At 41.5% G+C, this 27,362-nt stretch overlaps 1 protein-coding gene and 1 pseudogene across 2 annotated transcripts in view; one reads left to right on the plus strand and one right to left on the minus strand.

The window, feature by feature from the left end:
- Positions 1 to 27,362, minus strand: part of CCBE1 (collagen and calcium binding EGF domains 1) — a 276,225-nt gene that overhangs the window by 136,570 nt on the left and 112,293 nt on the right. The gene's annotated exons all lie outside the window — the stretch shown is intronic.
- On the plus strand, positions 8,072 to 8,190 carry LOC116561873 (annotated as a pseudogene).

A 27,362-nucleotide genomic window follows, 5' to 3' on the forward strand; every position in this document is an offset into this window, starting at 1 on the left:
TGAGAGAAAATTTCCAGCAGGAAAACAATAAGGAACAGGCTTGCTTAATAGGCTCAAATGCATCATATACCACTCACCCTAATTTAAAACTATCTTTAGGGAAGCTATAAAATTGAAGCAAAAATAAAAAAAAAATTAAAAAGTTAACCTAAGATGATGGAAGTATCATGACATACAACTGTAACTTTAAATAGCCAGATTTATCCTTAATACATGCTCTTCAGGCATTTGTTTGGAAAAGGCACTGATAAAGTAGGAAAGAAGTGCTCACTGAGCCATTCTGTTCTTGTGTAGATTGCCAAAGATCATGTTTGCAAATGCTGCTAATCTTATCTGAACATATTAATAAAGTCCCTAAATCCTCCTATTAGGAAATACCACCACTGACATTGCAGCTGGCTAACATTTGCTTCTTAAATGCTCTCACCACCCTTTCTTTTATTCCCCTCACCCGGCTGCTGTCCCAACACCCAAGAAAAAAAATGGTTTCTTCCTGGAATGTCTAGCTACCAAAAAAAAAAAAAAAAATCTCTAAAGCCTCATAAGACACTAAGAGAGGACAAAGAGGAAAGTCAGGGTGAAATGAACAATTAAGATAAACTATGTAGAATTCTTTTTAAAGGACAAGCCTCATAAAGCTACCATGTTAGTACCACAAATCATTCTGCAGATTATTTCCCCTCCATCTGGAAGCGAAGAGGAGACGGGATTTCTAAGGTTGCCTCTCGTCCTAATGTCTGGACTTATTGAAAGAGGTTTTAGACTTTTCTTTTTTTTTTGAGGTAGAGTTTTACTCTTGTTGCCCAGGCTGGAGTGCTATTGCATGATCTCGGCTCACTGTAACCTCTGCTTCCCAGGTTCAAGCGATTCTCCTTCCACAGCCTCCCAAGTAGCTGGGATTAAAGGCATCCGCCACCACATTCGGCTACTTTTTTTTTGTATTTTTAGTAGAGATAACATTTTGCCATGTTGACCAGGCTGGTCTTTAAGTCTTGACCTAGGCTATCCACCCGCCTTGGCCTCCCAAAGTGCTGGGATTACAGATGTGAGCCACCGTGCCCAGCCTCATTTTCTTTTATCTACTCTATTTCATTAGACATTTCTTGTTTGTGTGCCTAAGTCAGCTAATGGGGAAATCCAGTAGCCAGTGACAAGGAAGCAAATGATTGCAGTCATGCTTTTTCCTTGACTTTACCCGGAGACCCCTCCCACGCAGCAACCCAAGTGGTGTTTTAATGTAGCGATTCTACCAGTGATCCATGCTCTGCTGGTCACTGACGTCCCTTCTGTGTATCATTTTCTTCAGGGCTGATGATCTCCTATGCGCTGCCTAAAATTGCCTGAAACTCTATTCAAGACTTGCCGACAATGTGACTTTGCTCACCACTACCCCACACTGTTCTGTTACTGACTGGGATAAAGATTATCATGCAGAAAGTCACTGCCAACAGTGTGCAGATGTAAGGCAGACCCAACAACTCCATCCAGGTTTTATCAGCAGACACATACCACATACAAAAGCATCAATCCCTTTCCTAACGCTATTTTGAAATTGTTCTATTTTAAAATTCTCTTCATTTGTTTTTGAACTTTTTTCTTGCTCATAGATTTTTAGAAATTGCTGTGGTAGCTATTCTTTTTCAATTTTTTTTTTTAAGTCTGAATTCATATAGAAAGAACCAGTTAGGAGAATCCTTTTCAGGTCGAGTGGGTTTCTACAGGGGTTCTTCTGGCACTTTCCAAACCTGAACCTCTCCAAGTCCTGATATTTCAAATTACCTGGCAGAAATAAGAGGCCCATTTTTTTTTTGACAGAATGTGAGGTTCTGCCCTGTTGTAACAATGCTGTCTTCTCACAAGCCACTCATGCGGTTTATAAGAAAAACATAATCCACAATCCCTGCCTCTACTCTGTTCAATGACTGGCTACTGCACAGACTGTGTAAAGGGATCGGGACAGTCAGACAGGTGAGTGGCAAGTTTAGTACAGAAGTGATTGAAAGCACCTGGTATTACTTCTCCCCAAGACTTCTGGAAAGAGCATTGGTGAACAGACTTTTGAGCACCCTTTTCCACTCGGCCTCCAAGAAGAAATCAATGGACTATTTTCTTTTCTATTTAGCAAGGTTTCTAGAGACTCTCTAATAACATAAGCCTTCTGATTACTCCCTTTCTTGATCACGAGAACTAGGGAGAAGATGGCTAAACCAAAGCAACTTGGAACTAGTCTTTTAGAAGACCAGCAGCATCTGCTCAGTTCACCTGCAAAGATCAAAAACGGTGCATGCTATAAGTGGCCCAGTCCAGCTCAATGTCATCAGATGGGCATGTGCCTCCTTCCCCAACTGCTGGCCTCAGCTTCTGGGATGGGAGTGTATCGAGCCAAGGTGAGCCCCGCAGGTGGGCACTTGGACACCTCTGCCCATCTCTGAGAGTGGAGAGTGTGCTCATCACTGGGGTAGGCTGGAATCTCACAACAAGCTGATTCACATAATGGACACGGGCAGGGTATCAGCTCTCTCCACGCAGGGACATCTCGCCAACTAAACCTCCCACCTGCCATCCTCACCCTCAAGTCCTGCCTGAGTGTGCTCTCACCCACTACACTCACGGACCTTCTCTCTTCACTGGCTGTTTCCACTCTCAATCCTACTTCCCTTCCCGCTCTGCAGAGGGGTTCATCTCGGGTTAACTCTGAACAATGTTCAGTTCCACTCTCTTTTATTCAAAAAATTCTCCCCCAGCTCCAGCAACCCAATCTAGAAAAGCTATAGAATCTGCCTCACAGGGCTGGGTTAGCTGTGGCACATTCAGAAGATATTAAGCGCTTTATTGTACCAGCTTACCAGAAACCCAAGACTCCCTTCAAATCTGTTGCTTCAACTGATGCCGATTTTACTAGCAGTTGGTCCTAAAAATGGTACATCTGGTAATAAAAACAGATATTTTGAGCACCTATTAGATTTCAGATGCCAAAGAACTATCCATTAGTCGATTTATCTTTTGCATCTATTCATCAATTCCTTTCATTTTTCCAACAGCACTGCACGCTAGATAAAATTCCCAGTTTACAGATAAGAAAACAATGTCAAAGAGGAAGTAGCTGAAATGACACATCTAGTAATTTAGAGTCAAAATGAGGCACAAAGCCGAAATTCTTTTTTACAGAATGTTGGAAACAGATGTTATTTTTAGCAATTCAAGCTCCCCCTGCCCTAAAAAAAAAAAAAAAAAAAAAGGCAGGGTCTTGCTCTATGGCTCCGGCTAAAGTGCAGTAGCACAATCAATCATAGCCTTCAAAGTTGCAGGCTCAAGTGATCCTCCCACCTCAGCCTCCTAAGTAGCTGGGACTACAGGTACACACCCACCCACGCCTGGCTAATTTTGTTTTTGTAGAGATGAGGTCTTGCTCTGTTGTCCAGGCTGGTCTTAAACTCCTGGCCTTAAGTGATCCTTCCGCATGGGCCTCCCGAAACACTGGGGTAAGAGGTGTGAACCACTGCACCCAGCCTCAGCTCCCTTTTCTTAGGCAGGTATCACCTCCCAGATAATGCCAGATTCCGCAGCTTCTTTCTCTCATTCTTAAATAGAATGGGCAAAGTCATTTCTACTTTTGAAGATCTACTCTTCATTTGCCTGTCATTTGACAAGTTCTTCCTGAACACCCGCTCCACGTTGTGTCCGATGTGGTGGGAAATGGCAAAGGGTAAAGTATCGTCATTTCCTTTAGGAGCTTGGATCTAGCCTGGGAGGGGGAACTTCCCCTAGATCACGCCAAGATGAATAGTTAAGTAGGAAGCTGCACACCACTGATCAGTGCTGCCATCAAGCACGGCCCACAAAGGAGAGGGAACAGTAGGTGGACAAGAACCCACACAAGAGACACACAAAATGTTTGCTGAGGTCAAGTGGGACCACCCTCAGAGAGACCATTTGCTCTGTGGGAAGGGGCTTTAAAGGCCAGGCCCCGGTGCCAGTGCTTAAGCTAGTCAGCCGCCAGTTTTTGATCAGGGGCATCAATGATGTCTAAGGACACCGTGTCTGTCTCTGGTCTGCCGGCTGTCACACTTCTGCATTCTGCGAGACTTTGCATATATTCTCTTGGATTTGACGTAAGCTCCAGATGGCTGTAAGCAAGACTAGCTACCAGGATCCCTGAGATCACAGTGAGGGGAAGGAGAGTTTTCTGTGACACTGCCAGGGCAGTGACCTCCCAAGAAAATGAAAGGGAAGTCATTCCTGGAGATGTGCTGGGGGGAACAGGACCTCCCCAGGGCCTCAGGCAGCTCATTAATGTGATATTAAATTGCTCTGTGTGTGAAGTTTTCAGAAAGGACAAAGGGCAGAACTGCTGCTGAGCCAGGGAATCAGAGTGGAATCCCGGAACACTGGCTCCAGGAGAGCCGGACATGCCCTAGGCTGCCCACCAACCAGGATGAAAATCCAGACATCAGAGCCTCTGTCATTCACGTGGTCCCCTAGCAGTGCCCTGGGCCTGAATCCCACAAAGCTGGTCCTTCAGCTGGGAGCCATATTGCTTCAATTTCATGCTCCATCACAAGAGCAAGTCAACTGCTGAGTTGCAACATGTGAGCTTCAGCCAGAAACTCACCCTCACACTTCTGAGTATAATAGCAGTCAGTCCCTAAGAGTGAAATGTGCTCCTTTTTTTTTTTTTGGGGTCAACAGGAGAGCAAGCCAGAATTAACTCAGCTCCTTTTAGAAATTAACTTGCTAATGGCATCAGGAAAGGTTGAAGCATTTGGCAAGTAATCATATATTATTTCTTTACATTATTATGTAACTTTTCCTTATGTGTTTCTTCTTGCTTTTTTTTTTTTTCTAAATAGATGTTAAGGTCTTTGATAGTAGTGATTTTAAAAATCTATCCTTATAGTAGTCCCATGAAATACTAAAATGAATAAACATATGGATGAAATGGGACATCTGTACATATATGGAGGGTTTATAATGAGGTTGATTTAACCTAATATGTTTTATCTCATACATACAGAAAAATCATTCTCTCAAATTATGATCCCTACTTTGGAATTAGAAATGCAAGTTCTCAGGCCTCATCCAAGACCTGCTGAATCTGAAACTCTAGGGGTGGGCCTCATCAATCTGGATTTTAACGAGAGCTGGTAGCAAGTGTTGTTTAGATACAGTTCACCCTCTAGACTGGAGATTCCAGGCTAGTCTTTAGTCTCTAGAGAACCCCAGGAACAGCCTACATCCTTTTCAGAATGAGCAAGGGTTGACACCAAAACGGGTTTTTGTTGTGGTTGTTTTGGCAGAGATGGTATCTGGGGAAGAAAACAAAAATGAAAAGAACTTTTTACTTGGCATTTGCTGGCATTTTCATAGTTACTGAGCATGAAACAAATAAACCATGAAGCCCGTAACAGTGAGTGAATGCATGCTTTTTTAACAAATGTCTTGCAGCATCAAATCAATCCCTCCATCAGCTTGCTTTTGACTTTAATCAAGCCAAGGCAGTATTATTGTAGCTGTCACAAATTTTACGAGTTCTCCCCCTTACTCTGTGAAGCTGGAGCCAATTGTTGTTATAAAGAGACTAAATAAGAAAGGTCCCGGATTTCCTGTTATTACAGATCGATTTTTTGAGATTCTAGAATATCATATGGGTTTTCTGTAACATAATTAAAACCATGTGAAATGGCACAACAGACTTTGCCACAGATTGATTTGATAATGCAGCCAAATGAAATACTTCAAGGAGAAAATCACTGTATAATAATTTTCCTTCTTAATATCCTCTATCGCCATTTTATATCACATTATTCAAAAAGTCTGCTTTATGAGAAATGTCAAAATATGTAAATAAGCATAATTTCCACTGGTTGGTTGGCTTAACCTTATTCACTTTCAAAGTTCAGCTAACATAGATATGTTTGCTGAATAGAGAGGCAGGAACAGCCTTCAGAGGACAAGCAGCTGAAACTGAACCCCAGGATGATTCTCACAAAAATAAACTATGACTTGTCAGAACATTTGTGCTTCATTGAGGATGCCATGTCTTGAAGACATTAAAGAGTATACATGTGTGCCCCTAAGATGGTTTTATTTTGTGTGTCAATCTGGTTAGACCAAGGTTTCCAGTTGTTTGGACAAACACTAGTCTCGGTGTTGCTGTAAAGACATTTTAAGATGTGATAAACATCCAGTATCAGTGGACTTTGAGTGAAGTATATTGCCTTTAATAATGTGGATAAGGCCAGGTACAGTGGTTCACACATGTAATCCCTGCACTTGGGAGACCAAGGCAGGCAGATCTCTTGAGGCCAAGACCAGTTTGGCCAACACGGTGAAACCCCAACTCTACCAAAAATACAAAACTTAGCCAGGCATGGTGTTGCATACCTGTAGTCCCAGCTACTTGGGAGGCTGAGGCACGAGAATCACTTGAACCTGGGAGGCAGAGGTTGCAGTGAGCCGAAGTGTGCCACTGTACTCCAGTCTGAATAGAGTGAGACTCCGCCTCAAAAAAAAAAAAAAAAATTGTGAACGGGCCTCATACAATCAGCTGAAGACCTTAAGAGCAAACACTGAGGCTTACTGAAGAAAAACTCCCACCTCCAGACAGCAAAACAAAACCTGCCTGTGTTTCCAGTCTTCAGATTCAAGACTGCAGTATCAACGCTTTTCTCAATCTCCAGCTGACCCTATGTTTTAATTGACTAAGTGCCATCAATTGTGTGAGCTGATTTCTGAAAATAAATTAATCTTTCTAGGTTTCTTGTTGGTTCTGTTTCTCTTAGGACACCTGACCAATACAGAGCCCCAACCCTAATTTTTAACCCCAAGTCCCCAAAACATTCACACTACTCTTTTCTCACCATTTTAGTTGAAATAACTTCGTTGAAAGTACAGAGAAAAAAAATAAAATCAAGGAAGTTACAAGGATTATCTTCAATCCTACTGCCACACCTTCATAAGTAGAAAATAGAGATATTGCTGTACTAACATTACCACAAGTTAGAGTCACTGCCTTAAACATTCAGAATCCTACAGAAGTTAACCTATACTTTCATTATTCCATATGGCATAGTAAATGATTCATCTATTTACATCCCTAGCTTTCCCATTTCACCAGGAGCATCTCAAGGACAGGAAACGCCAATTTTTAAAATATTTTCACGTACGAGGTATTAACTATATTTTTGCTAAATGAATGCACTGTCAAAATCTTAAAAATAATTACCATTCTAAATGCTCTTCTGGTTCTTCCCATTTCAAATAGACCATGTTCTATCTGCGCTACAAGGCACAAATGGAAGAGCAGCTGGGAATAAAAAAGGCTACACAGGTGCCAAGTAACTCCTGACAATATTCGGAGTTTAGGCATCACTAGTTCACACTAGTGTTTCCCATGAGATCTGATTATAGTAATGTTAGATGGCTTTTTCAGTGAGTCTAGATTAGAGCACGGTGATTCCGAGACTGACCACAGGTGCAATGTTTTCAAAGAATTTATAACATGGCTGCTTGCCCAAAAAGTGTCTTTAGTGTAGAACTTCCAGTAATTTAGCTGAAAGAAACTGAAGATTTGAAATGTAAGCTCACGGCGGTACCATGAAACATCTTACTTAGTAAGTCACACTTACAGGAAATGAATGGCCAATGCAGTGTATTAGAGAAACAGGGTCTACATCTACAATACTGTGGTAGAAATTGTATTACCCTAACAGGGCTTGTTATAAATTGGGACAAAACCACAAACTGATTTCACAAACTTCCACCCAAAAGTTATTTCATCTTAACTCTACATGTACATTCCACAAAAATATAACCTTAAACTCCTAGACTCTATTTTTGAGGAAGAAAGTTTAAATTAAAAATGTGCCGGTTGATATAACTTTCATGAAGCAGATCTGCAGGGATATTCTCTATCATACTGCAGCCTGGTAAGGTATTTGGCTTTGTTAGGTAGGTAGGTCTTGTGGCATCCATGTGTTTGTCTGGGGTTGAGGACAGACAAGCTCTTCCTCCTGTTAAAAATACACTCTGTTATGGGTTGAATCATGTCCCTCTAAAATTCACACATGTGGTCTATAGCCATACCACCCTGAATGCACCCGATCTTGTCTGTTCTCAGAAGCTAAGCAGGGTCAGGCCTGGTTAGTACTTGGATGGGAGACTGCCTGGGAATACTGTGTGCCATAGGCTATAAAAAAATAAAGTAAAATTCATGTATGTGGAAGTCCTAATCTCTAGGACCTCAGAATATGATTTTGAAAAGTAGGTTGTTGCAGATGTAATTAGTAAGACGAGGTCTTACTGAAGAACGGTGGGTCTCTAATCCAATCCTTAGCAAAAGGGGATATTTGGATGCAGAGATGGGCACATGGGGAAAACATCATGTGAGAATAAATACAGAGATCAGCGTGATTGTCCCACACACCAAGGAACACCAGAGATGGCTCACAAACCTCCGGAAGGTGGGGGCAGACCTGGAGCAGCATCTTCCACGCAGTCCTCAGAAGGAACCAACCTTGCTGATGCCTGGATCTCACACTTCCAGCCTCTAGAACCATGAGACAATAAATCTCTCCTCTATGAGCTACCCAGTTGGTGACACTTTTTAATGGTAGCCCTAGCAAACTAATCCACACTTCTACCTGCCACGAAAATTACCGCAAAACATACAAAGAAGGAGACTGCATCAGGTGCAAATCATAGGGCAAAAGGTAGAAGAGCAGAACAAGGTCAAGGGGAAAGTGCACACTTTCCTAGGTTATCCACAAAGCTAGTGGTCAGCATTCGGGACAAACCTACAGGAATAATGATTAGATATTTTAATAAAAGTGTCCTGAGACTGAAACCTAGAGGAATAATAATCATTAATAATAATTATTTTTTAAATAATCATTATTAGATATTTTAATAAAAGCGTCCTCAGACTGAGAATGTTCAACTTACAGTCAGGATTTTGAAGCTCGAAATATCTAATACAGACTAACACAATATGATCAATGTTGACAAAGGATGGCAGAATTTGAGAGGAGAAAGAGAATACAGACCGGATGACCCTTGTAGAGTCTTGTGAATTTTACAGTGAAGTTTACTGCACCGTTCTCATTTCATTCATGTGTCTTTGGTCTTTATTAACCAATCCTTTGGCCATCGTTGATGTGTCCAAAGTTGCAGTGATTACAGGTAATCATCCAGAGGACCGGTCATAATCCACAATGGCAACTACAATTCTCATGCCCAGAGCAGGCCATGCTGGGTAAGAGCCCCTCCCACCTCACCCACCTCGCACAGGTGGAGTTCTGCCAGAATTGATAAGTATATAGCCAGTAACCACCAGCACAAACCAGATAGGAAACATCATCATAACCCCCCAGGTCCCTTTCATTAACGCCTTCCCCTCCAGCCCCAGGCAAACACTGATTACTTTTCTCTAATTTTTCCTTTGTAAGAATGTCACAGAAGTGGAATCATACAGTTGTTACTAGTCTTTTGCATTCGTTTTTTTTTTTTTTGCTCCAGCCTGGGCGACAGAAGGAGACTCTGCCTCCAAAACAAAACCAAAAAAAAAAAAAAAAAAGGAAAAAGAAAGTATCATTCATGTTCTTGCATTTAAGATCCATTCATGTGTGTACGTTCCTTTTTATTGCCGAGTGAGTGTTCATGTTATGGATATACCACAGCAGCACGCATCCCCAGATGAAAGGCATTCGGCTTGTGTCCAGGTTTTGGAGATTACAAGTCAAGCTGCTATAAATATTTGTGCGTGTATGAACAAATTTTCATTTCACTTGGGTACTCAAGAGCAGAGCTGCCAGGGCATTTGATGAATGTTAAGTCGAACGTCCTAAGAAAATGTCAGTGTTTTATGAAATGGCTGCACCATTCAGATGGCTGTTTTTAAAGTAGCTCATTACACTTGACATTCACAACTACATTCAAGTCAGTAAGTATTTTTGTCAATAAACAGCTTTGGTATAAATATTAATGTTAAATGAGGACAATGCCTAAGACATGTCAGAAACCGGGAAGTTTACGACAGGGGCAAAGCAATGGTGGACAAAGCTGTAAGACTAAACGCTGCCTCCTATTGCCTTTATTTTGCTTGTGACTAAATGTGGAATTAAATTGCCTTTTCTGCCTCCCTACAATGATGAGCTGTGAGTGAGGTTTCTTTATCCAGCCTTGCCCCATCTACTTGCTCTGCCAGCCTGCCGCTCCCTCCAAGGCTTCTATCTTGGTGCCAAACAAATGACTTCAGAAACACTGAGGAGCTGAAATGCATCCGTTTGTTCAGAATCCATGCATGTCTCGCCCAGACTGTGCCATTCCCTAGAGATCTGTTTGCTGTTTTTCGAAGTGAGAATACCAGCAAGTCTGCATAATGGGTTTCGCCTACCTGAAAGAGCTATTTTTTTCTGACTGCTCCCTAATCCCTTCTCTCTCTGAACTTGACCCTAGACACAGATATGCCTCTATGCTCAGGACCAAAAGAAAACCTGGTACTAAGCTAAAGGCCAGCTGGCTGGCACCACAAAGAAATCTAATGCTTTATTTCCTTCTCTGAAGGGTCCTCATGTGAACTTGTGTTTGTGGAGACGCAGAAGTGTTTGCGGTGGGTATGTGTCTGAGAGTATTTAGCTGTCCTGGATCTGGAAGAAAATGGGAAAGGGATGGAGAAGTTCGAGAGAGAAAAGCCTGGGCACTGAACACACGCTTGGGGCCCATGCCAACTTAGGGTCACCAGATGGCAGCTCAACCTCAGTGGCTGCTCTAAGTCTCCAGGCAGCAGTTCCAGCTGGAGTTGGCTTCCTCTCCAACAAAAACCAAGTCTGGCAGTACAGAGAGGGTTTGCAGATTAATTTAATAAAAGAAAAGGCCCCTGGAAAGACACAAGGGACTAGCTTAAGCTGCCCTTGATTGATGGCAGTCCTGCCGTTCCCGAGTTTCTTAAGCTGAATCATAAAGTCTACCCCAGACATTTGAGATCACACTTGATGAAAATATGGTCAAATCTGTCTGCCAGTAGAAAGATGTGTTAGTAAGAATTTGTGGATTTTGAAGAATCAATTCCATATGTTTCCATGAATAAATGGGCAGAGACATAAAAGACAAACCGGTGCATGTACATGGGCACATATGCCATGTGTTTTACTGGTTCAACACACAAATGAGGCAGCTGTAGTGTTACTGTATGAAATTTGGCACAGATGTAAATACAGAAAAAAATCAATAACATGGATTGACCAAAGTGAATTCGTCACAAAGGAAAGCCAACCCACAGAGCTAAAATAGCTTCAATAGAAGATACTTGTTTTTGTCAGAAAAAATGTAAAGACATAGAAGTCACAGTGCCAACATAGATGTTGTCATATCACCAGCTTAAGGACAAATTTTGGCCCTATTGAAGTCTAAATCAATGTGTTGCAGGTTCTCAGAATACTAGATGATTTCCTATCCAACTTCTCTTAAAACTCAAGAATCCCCTCAACAAAGCCTTGACAGGTGAGTTTTTTGACAACTGTTATGATTGTGTATTTGATAAATGCACCGTTCAGCCTCTAGATTTGCTAAAACTAGCTAGGAAAACAAAAGGAAATAAGGCAGGAAAATGAAACAAGCAACAATTCACAGTTCCATGTATGTACAGACAGGACGTGGATCAGGCATCTGATAAACATTCCCGAAGATCAGCTATTCTCCGTATCAGCTGAACACTAGAGTCACACAGGGATCTTTAAAAAACACAGATTCCTATGTCTCAGCCCCAGATATTCTCATTCGGAGGTCCTGGTATGTCACCTAAGCATTGGACACTTAAAAACCTTCTCCATGTGCAGCCAAGATTAGAAACTACTATCATTCTGGTTCCAATCAAAGACAATTTTAATTGTACTTTATTTTGTGATGCATTTGTCCACATTCATGGTAACAGTTCCACTTCACACAACACACAATTCCAGAGGACCCTCGTCAGTCCCTACATGCTCTGTGGTGGCAACCAACTGCCTGGAGCATGCCAACAGAACGGAATGTTAGGTTCATACTGCGTTCGTGTCTCTGTCCCTGAGCTCTGTTCCGGACTGTCCCTGAGCAATTTCAATTCCTTGTCCCGGGATTTTTATTTACTTTACCGGCAGCGCACACCGACTCTACTTTCCCTGATTGGGACAGAACACACCGGGAACATATTGAGCTACCTACCGCCTTCACCCCTGGAACAACTGCTGTTGCTGAGGACATGAAAATAAAGACGCCTCTGGGATCGAAGAACTGCGTTAAGAATGAATCATCCTGAAGCTCCTCTCTTTTCCATGATTTGAGAAGAGCAAATCACATCTGATTTGAATAGGATATATCTTCTATGAAAGCCAAAGAGGGAAAACTAGGCCTAAAAGAGGAAAGCCAGTTGTTGCTCTATTACAGCATGAAAGGAAAATTCTGGGGCCCCCAAATTACTAAGCTAAAGGGTAAATTTAAGCTGGGAACTGCTTAGGGCAAACTTGCCTCCTGTTCTCTTCAAAGTCACCCCTTTGCTGAGACAAATGCATATCTGATTGCATCCTTTGGAGACGCTAATCAGAAACTCAAAATAATGCAACCATTTGCTTCTAATCTACCTATGACCTGGAAGTCCCCTCCTGCTTCGAGTTGTCCTGCCTTTTCTGGACCGAATCAACGTTCATGTTGTGTACGTTCCCAAAATGTAGACAGAACCTCCTGAGGCTGTATCACGGGCATGTGTCCTCAACCTTGGCAAAATACACTTTCTAAATTAACTGAGACCTGTCTCAGATAGTCAGCGTTCACAATGGAAAGCCTTAGGGTTAGAAAATCCTGGGAAGAATCTAGTTCAACATTCGTATCTGTGATATCAGGCAAGGGAGTCCCTGAAATGTAACGCGACTTGCCCAAAGTGGAGCTGGTGTCTGGGTGAGGGTGGGGGATCCTGACCCAGTTCTTGCTTTTCCCATGGGAGTGTTTACTCGCTTCCAACATTTTCTATTAAGTCAAAAATTTTAAAAACAAACTGAATGGGGAAAAGAATTCCTGTGGAAAGAAGGAATCTAGCCCTTGTGGTAATGCCACACGTCTGTGAGTGACTAAAGAACGTGCATGTGGCCTTGACATGCTGGCCAGACTTGGGGGGCCCGGCTTGTGACTTTAATCCACCTGAGTGCTTTCCATTAGAAGCCATCTCTCCCGTGGATAAGGAGACACACCAGAGCTCTGCTGCTTCCTTTGACTAGTTTATTTCCTTGAACTTGAGCATCAGTTGCCAACACCTCTGAAACTGAAGTGACAGCGTTTCACATACTGCTTGACACTGAGGGGAGGCGAGATAGAATATATGTGGACAGGAGAAATATAACCTTATCAGACGGGCTTTTTATTTCTTATGGAAAACGTTCAAGGCACTCCCAGTAATGTGGTCTCAGCTCTCTTGAAAAGAAAAGCCTCTTGGGAGGCCAAGGCAGGCAGATCATGAGGTCAGCAGATCTAGACCATTCTGGCTAACATGGTGAAACCCCGTCTCTACTAAAAATACAAGTAGCGTAGTGGCATGCGCCTGTAATCCCAGGTGCTCAGGAAGCTGAGGCAGGAGAATGGCTTGAACCCAGGAGGCAGAGATTGCAGTGAGCCAAGATCATGCCACTGCACTTCAGTCTGGTGACAAAGCGAGACTCCGTCTCTAAACAAAACAAAACAAAACAAAACAAAATGAAACAAAAAACAACAGAAAAAGAAAAGCCCCAAAGTAAGAGATATTGGATAATAGGAGTAGGAGCTATGTTCCAGGGTAACTAGCAGACCATAGTTTGGAAAAACCCAGATTCACTAGGTAGTAAAGCACATTCTCATCTTCCTATGCTTAGAAATAGCTCTTGGTTCCTAACATTTTCAGTAACCTAAGAAAAAGAAGAATAAAAGGGTGCTTTGTGGTTTCTTTAAATATACCAAGAACTACAGCATTCTTTACTTCTGTATTATTTATGCTGGGGCCAGATACTTCTTAACTGGAGTTGGAAAGGCTGTTCTAAACACTGTAGGATGGTTAGCAGAACTCCCGGTATACACCTACTAAATGTCAGTAGCATTTATTATACTTGTGACAACAAAAGCATCTCAGATATTGCCAAAAGCCCCCAACTCCCAGCTGAGAACCACTGCGTCCAAGTGTCTTATCCAACCACAGCAGCAGTTCCATTTAGTGTTTTGGGTTCTCTGCCTTGTCTTGTTGCTGACAATCCTGACTTTCCTTAGGAATCATGGGCCAAGTGTAAAGATTAAAGGGGAGAACCAAAGGTTACCACCTGGTTCTGAGACACCCTCCAGGTGCAGGGCTCCCGTTCTCACAAAACCTCTGGACCCACTTGGCTGGCTGCCACTGTGCCTCAGACTAGGGTGCTTCTCTTCCTTCTGGAAAGCTCTCTTCCTTTGTCTTCACCAGGCTAAATCCTACCCATTGTTTAAGGTTTGGGTCAAAAGCAATTTCTCCTATGAGGTCTTCTTTACCACCTCTCCCCCTCATTTAACTTCCTTATGCTTTCTCCTGAACTTACGTACTTGTGACGAACAAAAGAGAATTGCAAGGTGACCCAAGACAATGCCACTTCCACTGATTTCTTCTAGGGCCTTAGACTTCAGAGGTGATGTTGTCCAAATGTGAGGCTTTACTCAGCTGAGCAGGTATCAGTCTAATCATAAACACCAGACCACACCATGAACGCCCAGAACTTGATAAGAAAAAGCTGGGGTTTAAACTGTTTTGTGCAAACAGACTAAGATTTTATTTGGAGACCTTTGCCAGAGACTGAGTCAAGAGACTCTCGGCTTAAGAACTCAAGATCGTCAACTCCATATCATACATGCCCTGGAGCATTGACGCAGGAAGGGAGCCCTTGCTGAGCCGGACAGCAGCAAGATCAGCCCCAATAGCTCAGCATGGCTACCAGCCACTCCCATCCACACCCAACCTCTTTCAGTTACTTTCTACCCTGCTCCAGAAAGAATGCAAACTCTTTTATAACAAGGTAAAAACTAATACTCAATTTGCTAACTGTGAAGTGATTATGTAATTTCATAAAGAAAAAAGTCCAACTTTCAGAGACGTGGTAACTTTTTCTTCCTTAAGGCAGGCTGTCTGTCACCCAGGCTGAAGTGCATGGCACAATCACAGCTCACTGCAGCCTCCAACTCCTGGGCTTGAGCAAATCCCTTTGTCTCCTAAAGAGCTGTGACTGATGACAGGCATGCACCCCCATACCCAGCTAAATTTTTAAACATTTTTTTGTACAGATGGGATCTATGTTGCCCAGGCTGGTCTTGAACTCCTGGGCTTAAGTGATCCTCTCAACTGGGCCTCCCAAGGTGCTGGGATTATAGGCATGAGTGACTGCACCTGGCTGGTAACCATTTTTTAAGGCTAATTTCTAACCCTGTATTGGATTCGTCACCTGAACTCAGCACATGGATGGGTTCTTCCAGTTAAGCACTTTTACTAAATTGAAACTTATACTTTCAGCTTTAACTGTAAGCCCACAGAAGAAGAGAGAACATGTAACTTAAACTCTACTGAAGATATAAAATTAAAAATTAGAGATTCTCATGGATGAAGAGGAACTTCAAGGCACTTCTCCAGCTGTCCATTTCAATGCCTGCTATTTCTGACATTTCTTCCATTGACTTGACTATAACTGCTCCCGGGGGTAGGAGGAGGTAGAGGGCAAAACTGAGCCCAAGAAGCACCGCAAGATGAGAATGTGCCGCCCTTTGGTTTTAGCTTTTCATTACCAAATGCCCAATGCCCTTTTTCTAAAGGGTGATATAACCAATTTCTCTTGAGATTTATTATTAGGAGGGAAAAAGTTTCTCCCCTGTAAATAGCAGCCTAAGGCCTTACTGTCACTGCTCCGTGTGTGTGTGTGTGTGTGTGTGTGTGTATGTCTGCAACTACTGAGTTGAAAAGAGATCTTTCCACACAGAAGAGGACAATTTTTTGGTCTTAAGGCCTGCCTTTTCCTTCAGACCCTTTAAACAAAATGATATGGTTTGAATCTGTGTTCCTACGCAAATGTCATGCTGAAATGTAATCCTCAGTCCTGGAGGTGGGGCCTAGTGGGAAGTGACTGGATTATGGGGGTGGTTTCTAAAGGTTTAGCATCACCCCCCTAGTGTGGCTCTTGTGATAGAGTTCTTGCCAGATCTGGCTGTTTAAAGTGTATAGCGCCTCCTCCATCCTGTTCTTGCTTGTGCTTCGCCATATAAGATGCCTGTTCCCCCTTCAGTTTCCACCACAAGTCAAAGTTTCCCGACGCTGCCCCAGAAGCAGAAGCTGCTATGCTCTCTGGAAAGTCTGCAGAATCGTAAGCCAATTAAACCTCTTTTCTTTATGAATTACCCAGTCTCAGGTATTTCTGAATAGCAATGCAAGAACAGACTACTATACAAACTTAAAGCCTTCGTATGTGTTCTGAGAGCATCCATTCAGAAGACAAGTTCGATTCTATGACTCTCCTGCTTGAGACTAGCAAGTTAATGGTTTCCTATCACTGTAAGGCAAAGGATCAGAAAGCAACATACGTACTGCCCTTCACCTGGTTTGCAAGATGCACCACGGCTCATGACCTCCCGCTGTCCAAGTTGGAGCCACGCTGGCCTGCTTTAGATTCTGCAGCAGCCTGCTATGCTCCTTCCAGCCAAAAAGTCTTCAACATGTTCCCTCCACATGGAATAGCCCTGGTTCACCCTTCAGATCTCATAAGTGTCATCTGCTCCAGGACACCCTCTTTGATAATCACCTGTGTACCCAAGTCTCTCTGTTATAAGCGCTCTTAGCCCCCATGTAATCACCTTTATGGCACTTCAATGCTATCTAAAATCACAATGCCCATTTTATATTTATTGGGAGACAGCCTGATTATGATCTGCCTCTCCACCAAGACTGCACGATTCTTAGAAATAAGAGTCCTGTTGGGCTACCACTGAATTCCCAAAACTAAGCTCAGGATTTTACTTATCCCAGAAGTTCAGAAAATAACTGGTGGATGAGTGAAAATCAAATCCATTGGGATTTGCTTAGAATCACGTTCAGGAATCCCAAATTCTAGCTTCTTCAATCAGAGGTGGAAAGTGGCAAAACATCTTACTTTGTTAAGTATCAGCAAAATAACTTTTTAGCTATCATAAACCCATGTGGAAGGAAAACTACAAAGAGATGAAGATGCCTGGCACGAGGATCCACTCCTCACCCAGTACCACATTCTTCATCGTGTGCATCATAGGCATACATTTTCATCACACTTGTACAAACAGCTTAATACACATAGGTAGACATTACCATTCTTTAAAAACTGTCACTTAGTCAAAGCGGCATATCCTATTTTTTTTTAAGTTGCCTACATGTATTTCAACTACTACTTCTAAGCCTGCTGCCATGATTTTAAGTATCTAACAATGAAATTTTAAATCAAAGAAGTAAACTTTGGATTTGGAAAATGTTGCTGCAAAGTTCAGATCAAAATAGAGGAAATTCTGTCCTTTTAGTAATAATATTGGCCTTTTAGTAAAAATTTCACTGCAAATTTGATAGATGCGAAATACAGGTGACATACGTACCTGTAAAATAGCACACAAAAACTAGTATCATGGAGATGGGAAGTGCTCAGCCTAACCTTATAGTCATGTTCCACTTTAGTCGTAAGAGATTTCTCAAGCGTTGAGTCCAATAAAGGACTCAAAGTTTTTAAAAGAAAAGTCACATGATACTCTCTGGGAGGAAGAGGGAATGAGCCACTGGATTACCCTCTTTCTTCCATTTCAACCACAGGGAGGCTAGTAGCACATGTAAATAGCATGCGTATGTGGGTGGGGAAAATCAAATCTACACAAACACTCTTGAGAACAAGAAGCATCTCCATGTCTGGAAATACAAAAACATAATGGTGAGCAGCTGAAACCCTCTGGTCCATGGGGAGTGGCCTCTACTCTGTTTAGGAAATGTATCTGAGCACACTTCAACAAGCATTCTTTGGGACACGACCAGAACCAAGCTCCCTGGAAGAAGTAATGAGCTAGGAATAGACTGACATTAAGCCTAAAATATCCCTTCATCAAACCCTAGATATGTTCAGAAATGTAATACTCTTCTCCTGCAGCCAAGGAGGAAAGAACATCTGGGATGAGAACGCAGAGTTGGCCAGCACTGAAAGGGAGGGCAGCATCCAGAGAGGACCTCCTCTGCACGACAAAGCCCACACTTCCGACAGAAGTTTCAGACCCATTCAATGCTGTGCACCCCTCGTAGACAGGCCAGGGCAACCACGAGAACATGTAAGATGATTTCAGCAAGCAACACCTGAAAGGCACGACAGATGAGAATTCATGCGATGCAACCTGATGAAGAAATAAAGCATTCTGCAAAGTACCTAAAATAAATTCCTTATTGAGAAGGGATAGCAAACTTTCAATTAGTCTGGAGACCAGAAAAAACAGAAGGCAGATATGAAACAGAACCAAATGGAACCCATGAACCTGGGAAATAAAATCTTTAAGTTAAAAAAGAACAGGTATTTGTTTTGTTAGAAAGAAAAACTAATGAACATGAGGGAAGAATTAAAGATTACTTCACTGGCTGGCAAGTTTTACCCATGTGGACAGAAAAACATAACTTCACAGATACTCTTACCAAGAATTAAGATGTACTTCCCAAATTGCTTTGTAAACCATAAAGCCCGGTAACTATGAGAAAGGAAGCTAATCTCACTAATGAATATCAACGTGAAAATTCTAAACAAAATGTTAACATTCCAAATCTAGCAACAAATATACTGTGGTCAGCTTGAGTTTATTTCAGGGATGAAAGTTTGTTTTAACACTGAAAACAATAAATATGATTTGTCACCTTAACAGACTGCAAAAGAAAAATCATTATCATCTCAACAGATACCAAAGCATTTGTTACCATTCAACAGTCACGTATGAAAAACTGTCTTAGCAATCCAGGAATAGAAGAGATTTATTTTAATCTCAATATATTAGTCAGGACAGAACATGTTATAGAAACTAACAGACTGCATTTTCAAGAGCTTAACATATAAAGTCTATTTCTTGCTCACACACAGTCTGCTTATGGTCTATAGGCTTTTTGGAGTAGCTGTCTTCCAAGAAGTGACTCAGATTTAGGAGGGATTTGTCTCATCCCCCATCGCCATTCCTATGCAGCATTTTTCTCAAAGTCTCAGTTACTGAGTTAGGGAAGACAAAAAAATATGATAGAAAAACTTTTCTTAATCACAGCTAAGATTATAAAACATCATCCAAAAGAATCTTGAAATTAATTACTAACATAAGGAGGTTTATCAAGTTTGCTGGATATAAATTTATGCTTGAAATCAACTGTACTTTTTGTAAAGAGGAAACAAATGAATTTTTAAAGAAGCCATTTTTGATAGCAAGGAAGTAGCACTAGGTTGGAGAAAAGAACTCTACAAAGAAATTGTAAAGCTTTGCAGTATGTTAGAGAAGGCTAAGAAGAAATTGGCTCCTGATAATGAGTTGAAAGACCTGTATTATACAGATGTTAGTTCTCAAATTAATCTATAGATTGAATCAAATCCTAACGGATCGTTTTAGCAGAATTTGAGGCTAAAATTTACCTAGCTCAAAGGGCCAAGAATAGCTACCAAGATTAACTTTTGGTTTTTGAGGTATATCCTACATACAAATAAACCCTATAATTTACTTTAGTCTGAGTGCGCAGCCTGATTATTTTCGACATGTGTGGAGACCACATAACAGCACCTGGATTAAGAGGTAAATATAGGTTGGGTGAGGTGGCTCATGGCTGTAATCCTAATACTTTGGGAGGCCGAAATGGGAGGATTGCTTGAGGCCAGGGGTTTCAGACCAGCCTGGGAAACACAGCGAGAGCCCATCTCACTATAAGAAATAAAGAAAAAAAGAGGTAAATATTTCCAGCACTCTGCACAGTTTCCTTGTGCCCCTTCCAGATTATAACCTCCTGATACTGAACTTTTACCACTAATAATTAGCTTTGCTTGATTTTGATCCTGATAATTGGAACCATGAAGTTTCCTTTTTGACTGGTTTAAAACTCTCGTAGGCAAATTTTCTACCAGATAGCAAGAAGTATTGCTCCTCTTGGTTCTAGTGGGCCCCTCTTGCTGGGATAAGGCAGCCCCTGGTAGCTCTGGCAATGACAGCTGGCAATGGTCGTGTACAGCTCTTCTGCATCTTGTTCCTGCAGAGAAGTGCTTCTCAGAGCCAAGCTCCAGCGGGGCCAAGTGACAAGCAATGCCCAGCATTTTTGAGCTTCCCCCAGCATCCTCTCAAGCAGCTGCTCAGTGGAAGGCCACCTGTGAAGCACCTCAAAGCCTCCCCCAGTGCTTCCTCAGGAAGCTTTGCAGCAGGCTACTGCAGGTGAGGAACCATCCCATGCACAACCTCCCCAGTAACCCCTTGGGTGGCTTTGCAGTGATTTTTAAGGTGTGATACTTCCTGAGAAACGGCTTTCCCCAGAATCCCAGAGGGAGGATGTCTTGTAAGTTCCAGTAGCGCAGCATTTTAGCAATGTAACCACGCATTAAAGCACAGCCATGCCCTTCCAGAAAGGTCTGAAACTCAACCCTTGGCAATCCCTGGGGACAGGGGGCAGGGAACAGAAGCTCTTTCCCGGTCTCTGCCTCAATCTTAGGGGTAGTACATCTACTTCCTAGATTGTCAATTCACAAACAAACATTAAATTATAGTTACCTAGGAGAGGACAGTTCATCACTGTGGGCCACATTAGTGATAGAAAGCTTAAACCAAACAATTTTATATAAAAAATAGGGAAATTTACCTCTTATAAAAGCACCAGGCCCTTATGTTTTTACTGAGTATTCTACAAAACTGTCAAAGACCAGCTAAGTCCAGTATCACTGAGAGCACCACAAAAAACTATTTCAACCAGTATCACATAATAATACCAATGTGAAACTCCAAAAGACAATAACAGAATCCAGTCTCATTAAAACTGCTACACGCCATGACCAACTCAGGTGTACTTCAGGAATGTATGTTTGCTCAAAAACGTATCAATATAACATAGTATATTATTAGGAAGCAGAACCACAGGATTTTTCCATAGTGCTACAAGAAAAAAGCTTCTGACAATTCAACCCCATTCCTGATTAAAAGTCACACACCAAGCAAATAGGAATTGATGGATACAGAATTAGTCCTAACGTCAGCATCTTTACTTGCCTTTCTTCATGTGAAACGGGAATTTCCATGACAGTCAGAAGCCAAATACAGATGCTATCTCCACTACTATTGGACATTCTACTTCTTAACATTAACATTCTATGGCGAACATTAAAAAATCTGGAGACAGCAGATGCTGGAGAGGATGTGGAGAAATAGGAACACTTTTGCACTGTTGGTGGGAGTGTAAATTAGTTCAAACATTGTGGAAGACAGTGTGGCGATTCCTCAAGGACATAGAAATAGAAATTCCATTTGACCCAGCAATCCCATTACTGGGTATATATCCAAAGGATTACAAATCGTTCTACTATAAGGACACGTGTACACGAATCTTCATTGCAGCACTGTTTACAATAGCAAGGACCTGGAACCAACCCAAATGCCCATCGACGATAGACTGGATAGGGAAAATGTGGCACATATACACCATGGAATATTATGCAGCCATCAAAAACGATGAGTTTGTGTCCTTTGTAGGGACATGGATGAACCTGGAAACCATCATTCTCAGCAAACTGACAGAGGAGCAGAAGATCAAACACCGCATGTTCTCACTCATAGGAGGGTGTTGAACGATGAGAGCACATGGACACAGGGAGGGGAGCACTACACACTGGGGTCAGTTGGGGGGAAATAGGGGAGGGACGGTGGGGGGTGGGAAGCTGGGGAGAGATAGCAAGGGGAGAAATGCCAGATGTAGGTGATGGGGAGGAAGGCAGCAAATCACACTGCCACGTGTGTTCCTATGCAACAATTTTGCATGTTCTTCACATGTACCCCAAAACCTAAAATGCAATAAAATAAATGGGGAAAAAAAAAACATTAACATTCTATTTAAATCAATTAGAGGCATAAGAATTAAAAAAAGTGGTAAAACTAAATGTGCAAATGAGATAGTGTATCTAGAAAAACTAAGAAACAATGAGTGTCTCCATAGCAAAAACATTTAGTAACAAAGCATATAAAGATAAAATACTTAGAAAAAAGCTCAAGAAATTTGAAAAACATACATGAAGAGTGTTTTCAAACGCTTTTGAAAGGCAAAAAGGTAAACAATAGACATTCCTTGTTGGTGGCTAGGATGACTCAATAAAGATGTCAGTTCTCCTTAGTTTATAAATTTCAATAAAATTGCAAACTCCAACAATATCAAATTTTTTCATGGAGCTAATTGTGACGATACCAAACTCCATGGAAAAGTCAACATGTAAGAATAGTTAAAACACCAATAAAGAAAAGCCACAGGAGGAATATCCCAGCCAGATATTAAAACATACCACAGCAACTTAAAACAGGGTTGTATGGCACATGAGTAAGGACAGAGACCAGCGGACCAGATAGAAAATTCAGAATTAGAACTGACTACTTTGGAAATTTTGTATATGAAATGTGACAACTCAAATTACTGAGACAAAAATGAGTTTTAGTAAGTTGTATTTGGACAAGAAAATAGTCATTAATAAAAAGATAAAATTAGATACAGACTTCACTCCATATGTAAGAATAGCCTTCAAGGGATCTGAGACTTAAGTGTGAAAATTTAAACCACAAAAGTGCTGGAAGGCAACAGGGGGATTCCTCTAACCTGGGCATAAAAAGCTGCTTTCTGAGTATGATCAAGTTCCAGATGCAATTGTTAAGAAGAATAAACTTGGCTACATAAAAATAAATCACTTTTGCCTAGTGAAAAATACCATAAGCAATGTCAAAGAACAAATGAAAATATTTGCTTCATATATCACAAATTAAAGGTTGATGTCCTGAGTATGTTTTAATAATCACATATATATTAATAATCACACATATATATCTACATCATACAAACTCAAAAACTGGAGAGACTCCAAAAGCCCAATAGACAAATGGACAAAATTCATGAACAGACAGTTCATAAGACAAAAATTATCCTAAGCATGTTAAGAGATTTCCAAGTCTACCCATAAGAAGACTGGAAAAAATTAAAGAGCTTGAAAACACTCTATTGCTGAGGCTATGAACAAACAGGCACACTCACACATTGCTGTGGGCGTGCAAACTGGTTCAATCCTTACAGGAAGGAAATAGGAATAGCTAAAACAAAGTACAAATCCATTTACCTCTTGACCCCAGCAGTCTCACTTTTAAGAATTCATGCTTCAGATATAATAAAAATATATGTGCACAAGGCTATTAATTTCAGGATTATGAATAGTTACAAAATATTGCAAAGAGTAAATACTGACACAGGTTAAGACTCCTTAAACAAAAAAATGCAGAATGCTCCAAAATCTAAAACTTTGAGGATTAACATGATGCCACAAATAGAAAATTCCACACCTGACCTCATGTGATGGGTCACAGTGAAAATGCAGTCAAAACTTTGTTTCATGCACAAATTTACCAAAAACATTATATGAAGCTAGACATCATAGCGTGCACCTGTAGTTCCAGCTACTCAAGAGGCTTAGGCAGGAGGACCCCTTGAGGCTATGAGTTCAAGGCTGCAGTGGGCTATTATTCTGCCTGTGAACAGCCACTGCACTCCAACCTGGGCAACATAGCAAGTCCGTATCTCAATAAATAAATAAATAAATAAATAAATAGTTACTTTCAGGTTATGTGTATGAGGTACATATCAAACAAATGAATTTTGTGTTTAGATTCAGGTCCCATCCCTAAGAAATCTCATTATGTCTATGCAAATATTCCAAAGTCTAGAAAAAATCTGCAATCTGAAACATTTCTGGTTCCGAGCATTTTGAAAAAGGGAAACTCAAAACCTGTATATAAGAGACACATTGAACGAACTATGGCATATCAACAGGGAACATCACAAGACTCTGCAGCTGCAAAAAAGTAAAGAAGATCCTTATAAACGGATTTAAAATGACCTCTACCATTATCGATAAGAAAGCAAAGTGCAAAAGAACACACTGCATGCCAACTTTAATTTAAAAAAGGGGGATAGCCGGGCACGGTGGCTCAAGCCTGTAATCCCAGCACTTTGGGGGGCTGAGGCGGGTGGATCACGAGGTCAAGAGATCGAGACCATCCTGGTCAACATGGTGAAACCCCATCTCTACTAAAAATACAAAACATTAGCTGGGCATGGTGGCGCGTGCCTGTAATCCCAGCTACTCGGGAGGTTGAGGCAGGAGAATTGCCTGAACCCAGGAGGCGGAGGTTGTGGTGAGCTGAGATCGCGCCACTGCACTCCAGCCTGGGTAACAAGAGCAAAACTCCGTCTCAAAAGAAAAAAAAGGGGGGGGGGATAGAACTATAGATAGATACATATGCATCCACTTTTTTATTTTTTTTTAACAAACATGAACATGGGAAGGTTAAACTAATGAGACTAGTGGATGGGTGGAAATGTATTACAGTGGAAAGTGACACTTGTCCGTATAGTTTTGTTGTCTAGCTTTGCCTTCTGGAACCATGTTTCTGTTTCATGTGCTCAAAAATCACCTCTGTAAGGTTGAGTACACAGGCAGCAAAATTCAAACCGTAGGAAACACTAGAGGCCAAAGGACCTAGGATCTTTAACAGACGAATTGTAAGGGGGATTATTTAAAAAAAGGAATGAAATCTATAGATTAAGAAAGATTTAAAAAGCATTTTGAATTAAAAATGGGCAAATTTTAGAGTTCAGTGATGCACACGCGAGCAATAAAACTATGAAATGCGAGGAAATGTTAGGGTAGCGGTTAATTTGGGAGAGATGGAAGGGTTTGGGCTTTAGGATGTGGAGAGACATCTAAGGCTGCTGAAAAGTTCTATTTCTTCTCCTGGATGGTGGCCACAAAAGCATGTGACTTATACTAAGAGGCAAAGTCATTTTGCACGGTATTCTAGATCTGTGTTTTTAAGAAATCGCTTTTTGAAAAAAGACTAAGCATCTGGCCATTCCTCATTTGTCCATTTGCTGCCTGTCTGCAGACATCCTTAAATCTTCAGTTAGCATTTTTCTTGCCACCCAGGGCAATTCTATAATACATTCCTTCCATTAGATGATGTGTGATCAGAGAGTGCACTCTAGTTTTTAGATTAGCTTAAGAAAAACATGAATAGGAGGTTGTAAGTATTGCCAACAATAACTTTTGTAATGCATGCCAGTACCAACTGTAAATTCCAAATCCTGTCTTCTCTATCAGCTGTTTCAGATTATCTCCATTGCCATCCTCCTTCAGTAGCACAGACAATGAAAATATAACCCCATTTTCTTGAGATAAATTTGTGAGAAGGTAGAAGAGGCTTAGTATTCTTACATAAGAGCTGAAATGTTATGAACTCCCTGGACACATTTATAATCCTGGCTGCAGGCAGTTTTGGCTTGAGTATTCAAGATTATTTATTTGTGCTGACATTCAAACACTTACAACATTGTGGGAGGGAAAAAAAAAAAGCAAAATCAAGACTGTTCACATTGTCCAACTTCTTTCAGTTAGTTGTATAAATTGTAACTGATTAATTCTGGGACATGGGTTGACAACCCATTGGTCACTGGAAGTAGCAGCCTCTGGACTAAAAAACAAGGAGCTACAGGCCTCAGTGGGAACTGCATAGTGACCACATCCCAAAAAGGGGCGCCCTCCCAATCCATCGGCAATGCCATATTCTTTCTCACCTTGTGCATTCAAGAACCATGTCCCCCTCAACCCCGGCAGAACTGCACAGTCTCCCTCTATCTCCACATTCCCCAGAAGTCTAGATGAAGGTACAGCGTTTGCTTCACCAGCGAGCCAAGGTAGCTTCATGAAAAATACCAAGTTTTCTCTCCTTCCATGGTTCTTGCCATCTTGGGGCCCCAAACCGAGGCAAGCTTGATTACCTATTCTCCTCCTTAAAAGTCAGATCACTGTTTAAAAATGGGCTGGGCACGGTGGCTCACATCTGTAATTCCAGCACTTTGGGAGGCTGAGGCGGGTGGATCAGCTGAGGTGGGTGGATCAGCTAGGTCAGGAGTTCGAGACCAGCCTTGGCCAATATGGTGAAGCCCCGTCTCTCCTAAAAAATACAAAAATTAGCTGGTCATGGTGGCAAGCGCCTGTAATCTCAACTACTCAGGAAGCTGAGGCAGGAGAATTGCTGGAATGCAGGAGGCAAAGGTTGCAGTGAGCCGAGATTAAGCCATTGTACTCTAGCCCAGGCCAACAGCAGGGAGACTCCATCTCAAAAAAAAAAAAAAAAAAAAAAAAAAAAAAGAAAATCCCAATCCCTTCCCTCTGTCCTCCTCTTACAAATGGAGACTCTACAAATGGGTTCCTGAAAATCTGAGTGCTAAATGTGAAAAAGTGCATAGATGCCTAATTACAATATTTAAAAGAACACAGCCAGGGCTAGAGTAGTCAAATTCAGAAAGACAGAAACCAAAATGGGGATTACCAGGGTCTGCAGAGAGAAAGGAATGGGAAGTTGTTTAGTGGGTATAGAGCTTCCGTTGAGGAAACTCAAAGTGTGTAGGAGATGGATGATGATTGATGGTTGCACAACACATATTTAATGCCAGTGAACTGCTCACTTAATGGTGAAAACAGTGAGCTTTATGTTATGCATGTTTTTCCACAACCAAAGATACAGACAGCAAAAATACCCTTGGGCAAAACAAAACTGTTTCACAAATCATCTTTTAGTTCTGCTTAGAAAGTGAACTTTCTTAAAAAGGGAAAAGACCTTCAACTGGCTAGCCTAGCGGTAGATACTCCCTTCCTCGATGCTACTCACTTTGCCAATGGAACATCTTAACTGGAGTCTGCACCCTGTGAGTAGGCATGAAAGGCTGCTTTCTAGGTGCAGCCCCAGAGACAGTCCCCAAGGAAGTGATTAAGAATACCAGTTCTCTCAGGTGGGTTACCAAAGGCTTCAAGCTGGAACTTCAGACTCCTCCCTTGCACAAGCCTGGTCAGTATCTGCTATTTTTTTATTTTTTTTTCTTAACAAGAACCTGTCCTTTCCCCAGGACAATTTTATAAGCTTTCACAATATTTGGGCTCAATTCTGTGGGTCTCAGTGTTGGACAGACCAGATCCTGGCCCTCATAAACAGGCAAGTTACTAACCTTTCTTACTTTGCCTTAGTTTCCTCACCTGAGAAATGGAAATAATGGTAATACCAACCTT

Source organism: Sapajus apella, unplaced genomic scaffold (genome assembly GCF_009761245.1).
Source record: "Sapajus apella isolate SASKATOON/1434 unplaced genomic scaffold, GSC_monkey_1.0 scaffold30, whole genome shotgun sequence".
NCBI lineage: Eukaryota > Metazoa > Chordata > Mammalia > Primates > Cebidae > Sapajus > Sapajus apella.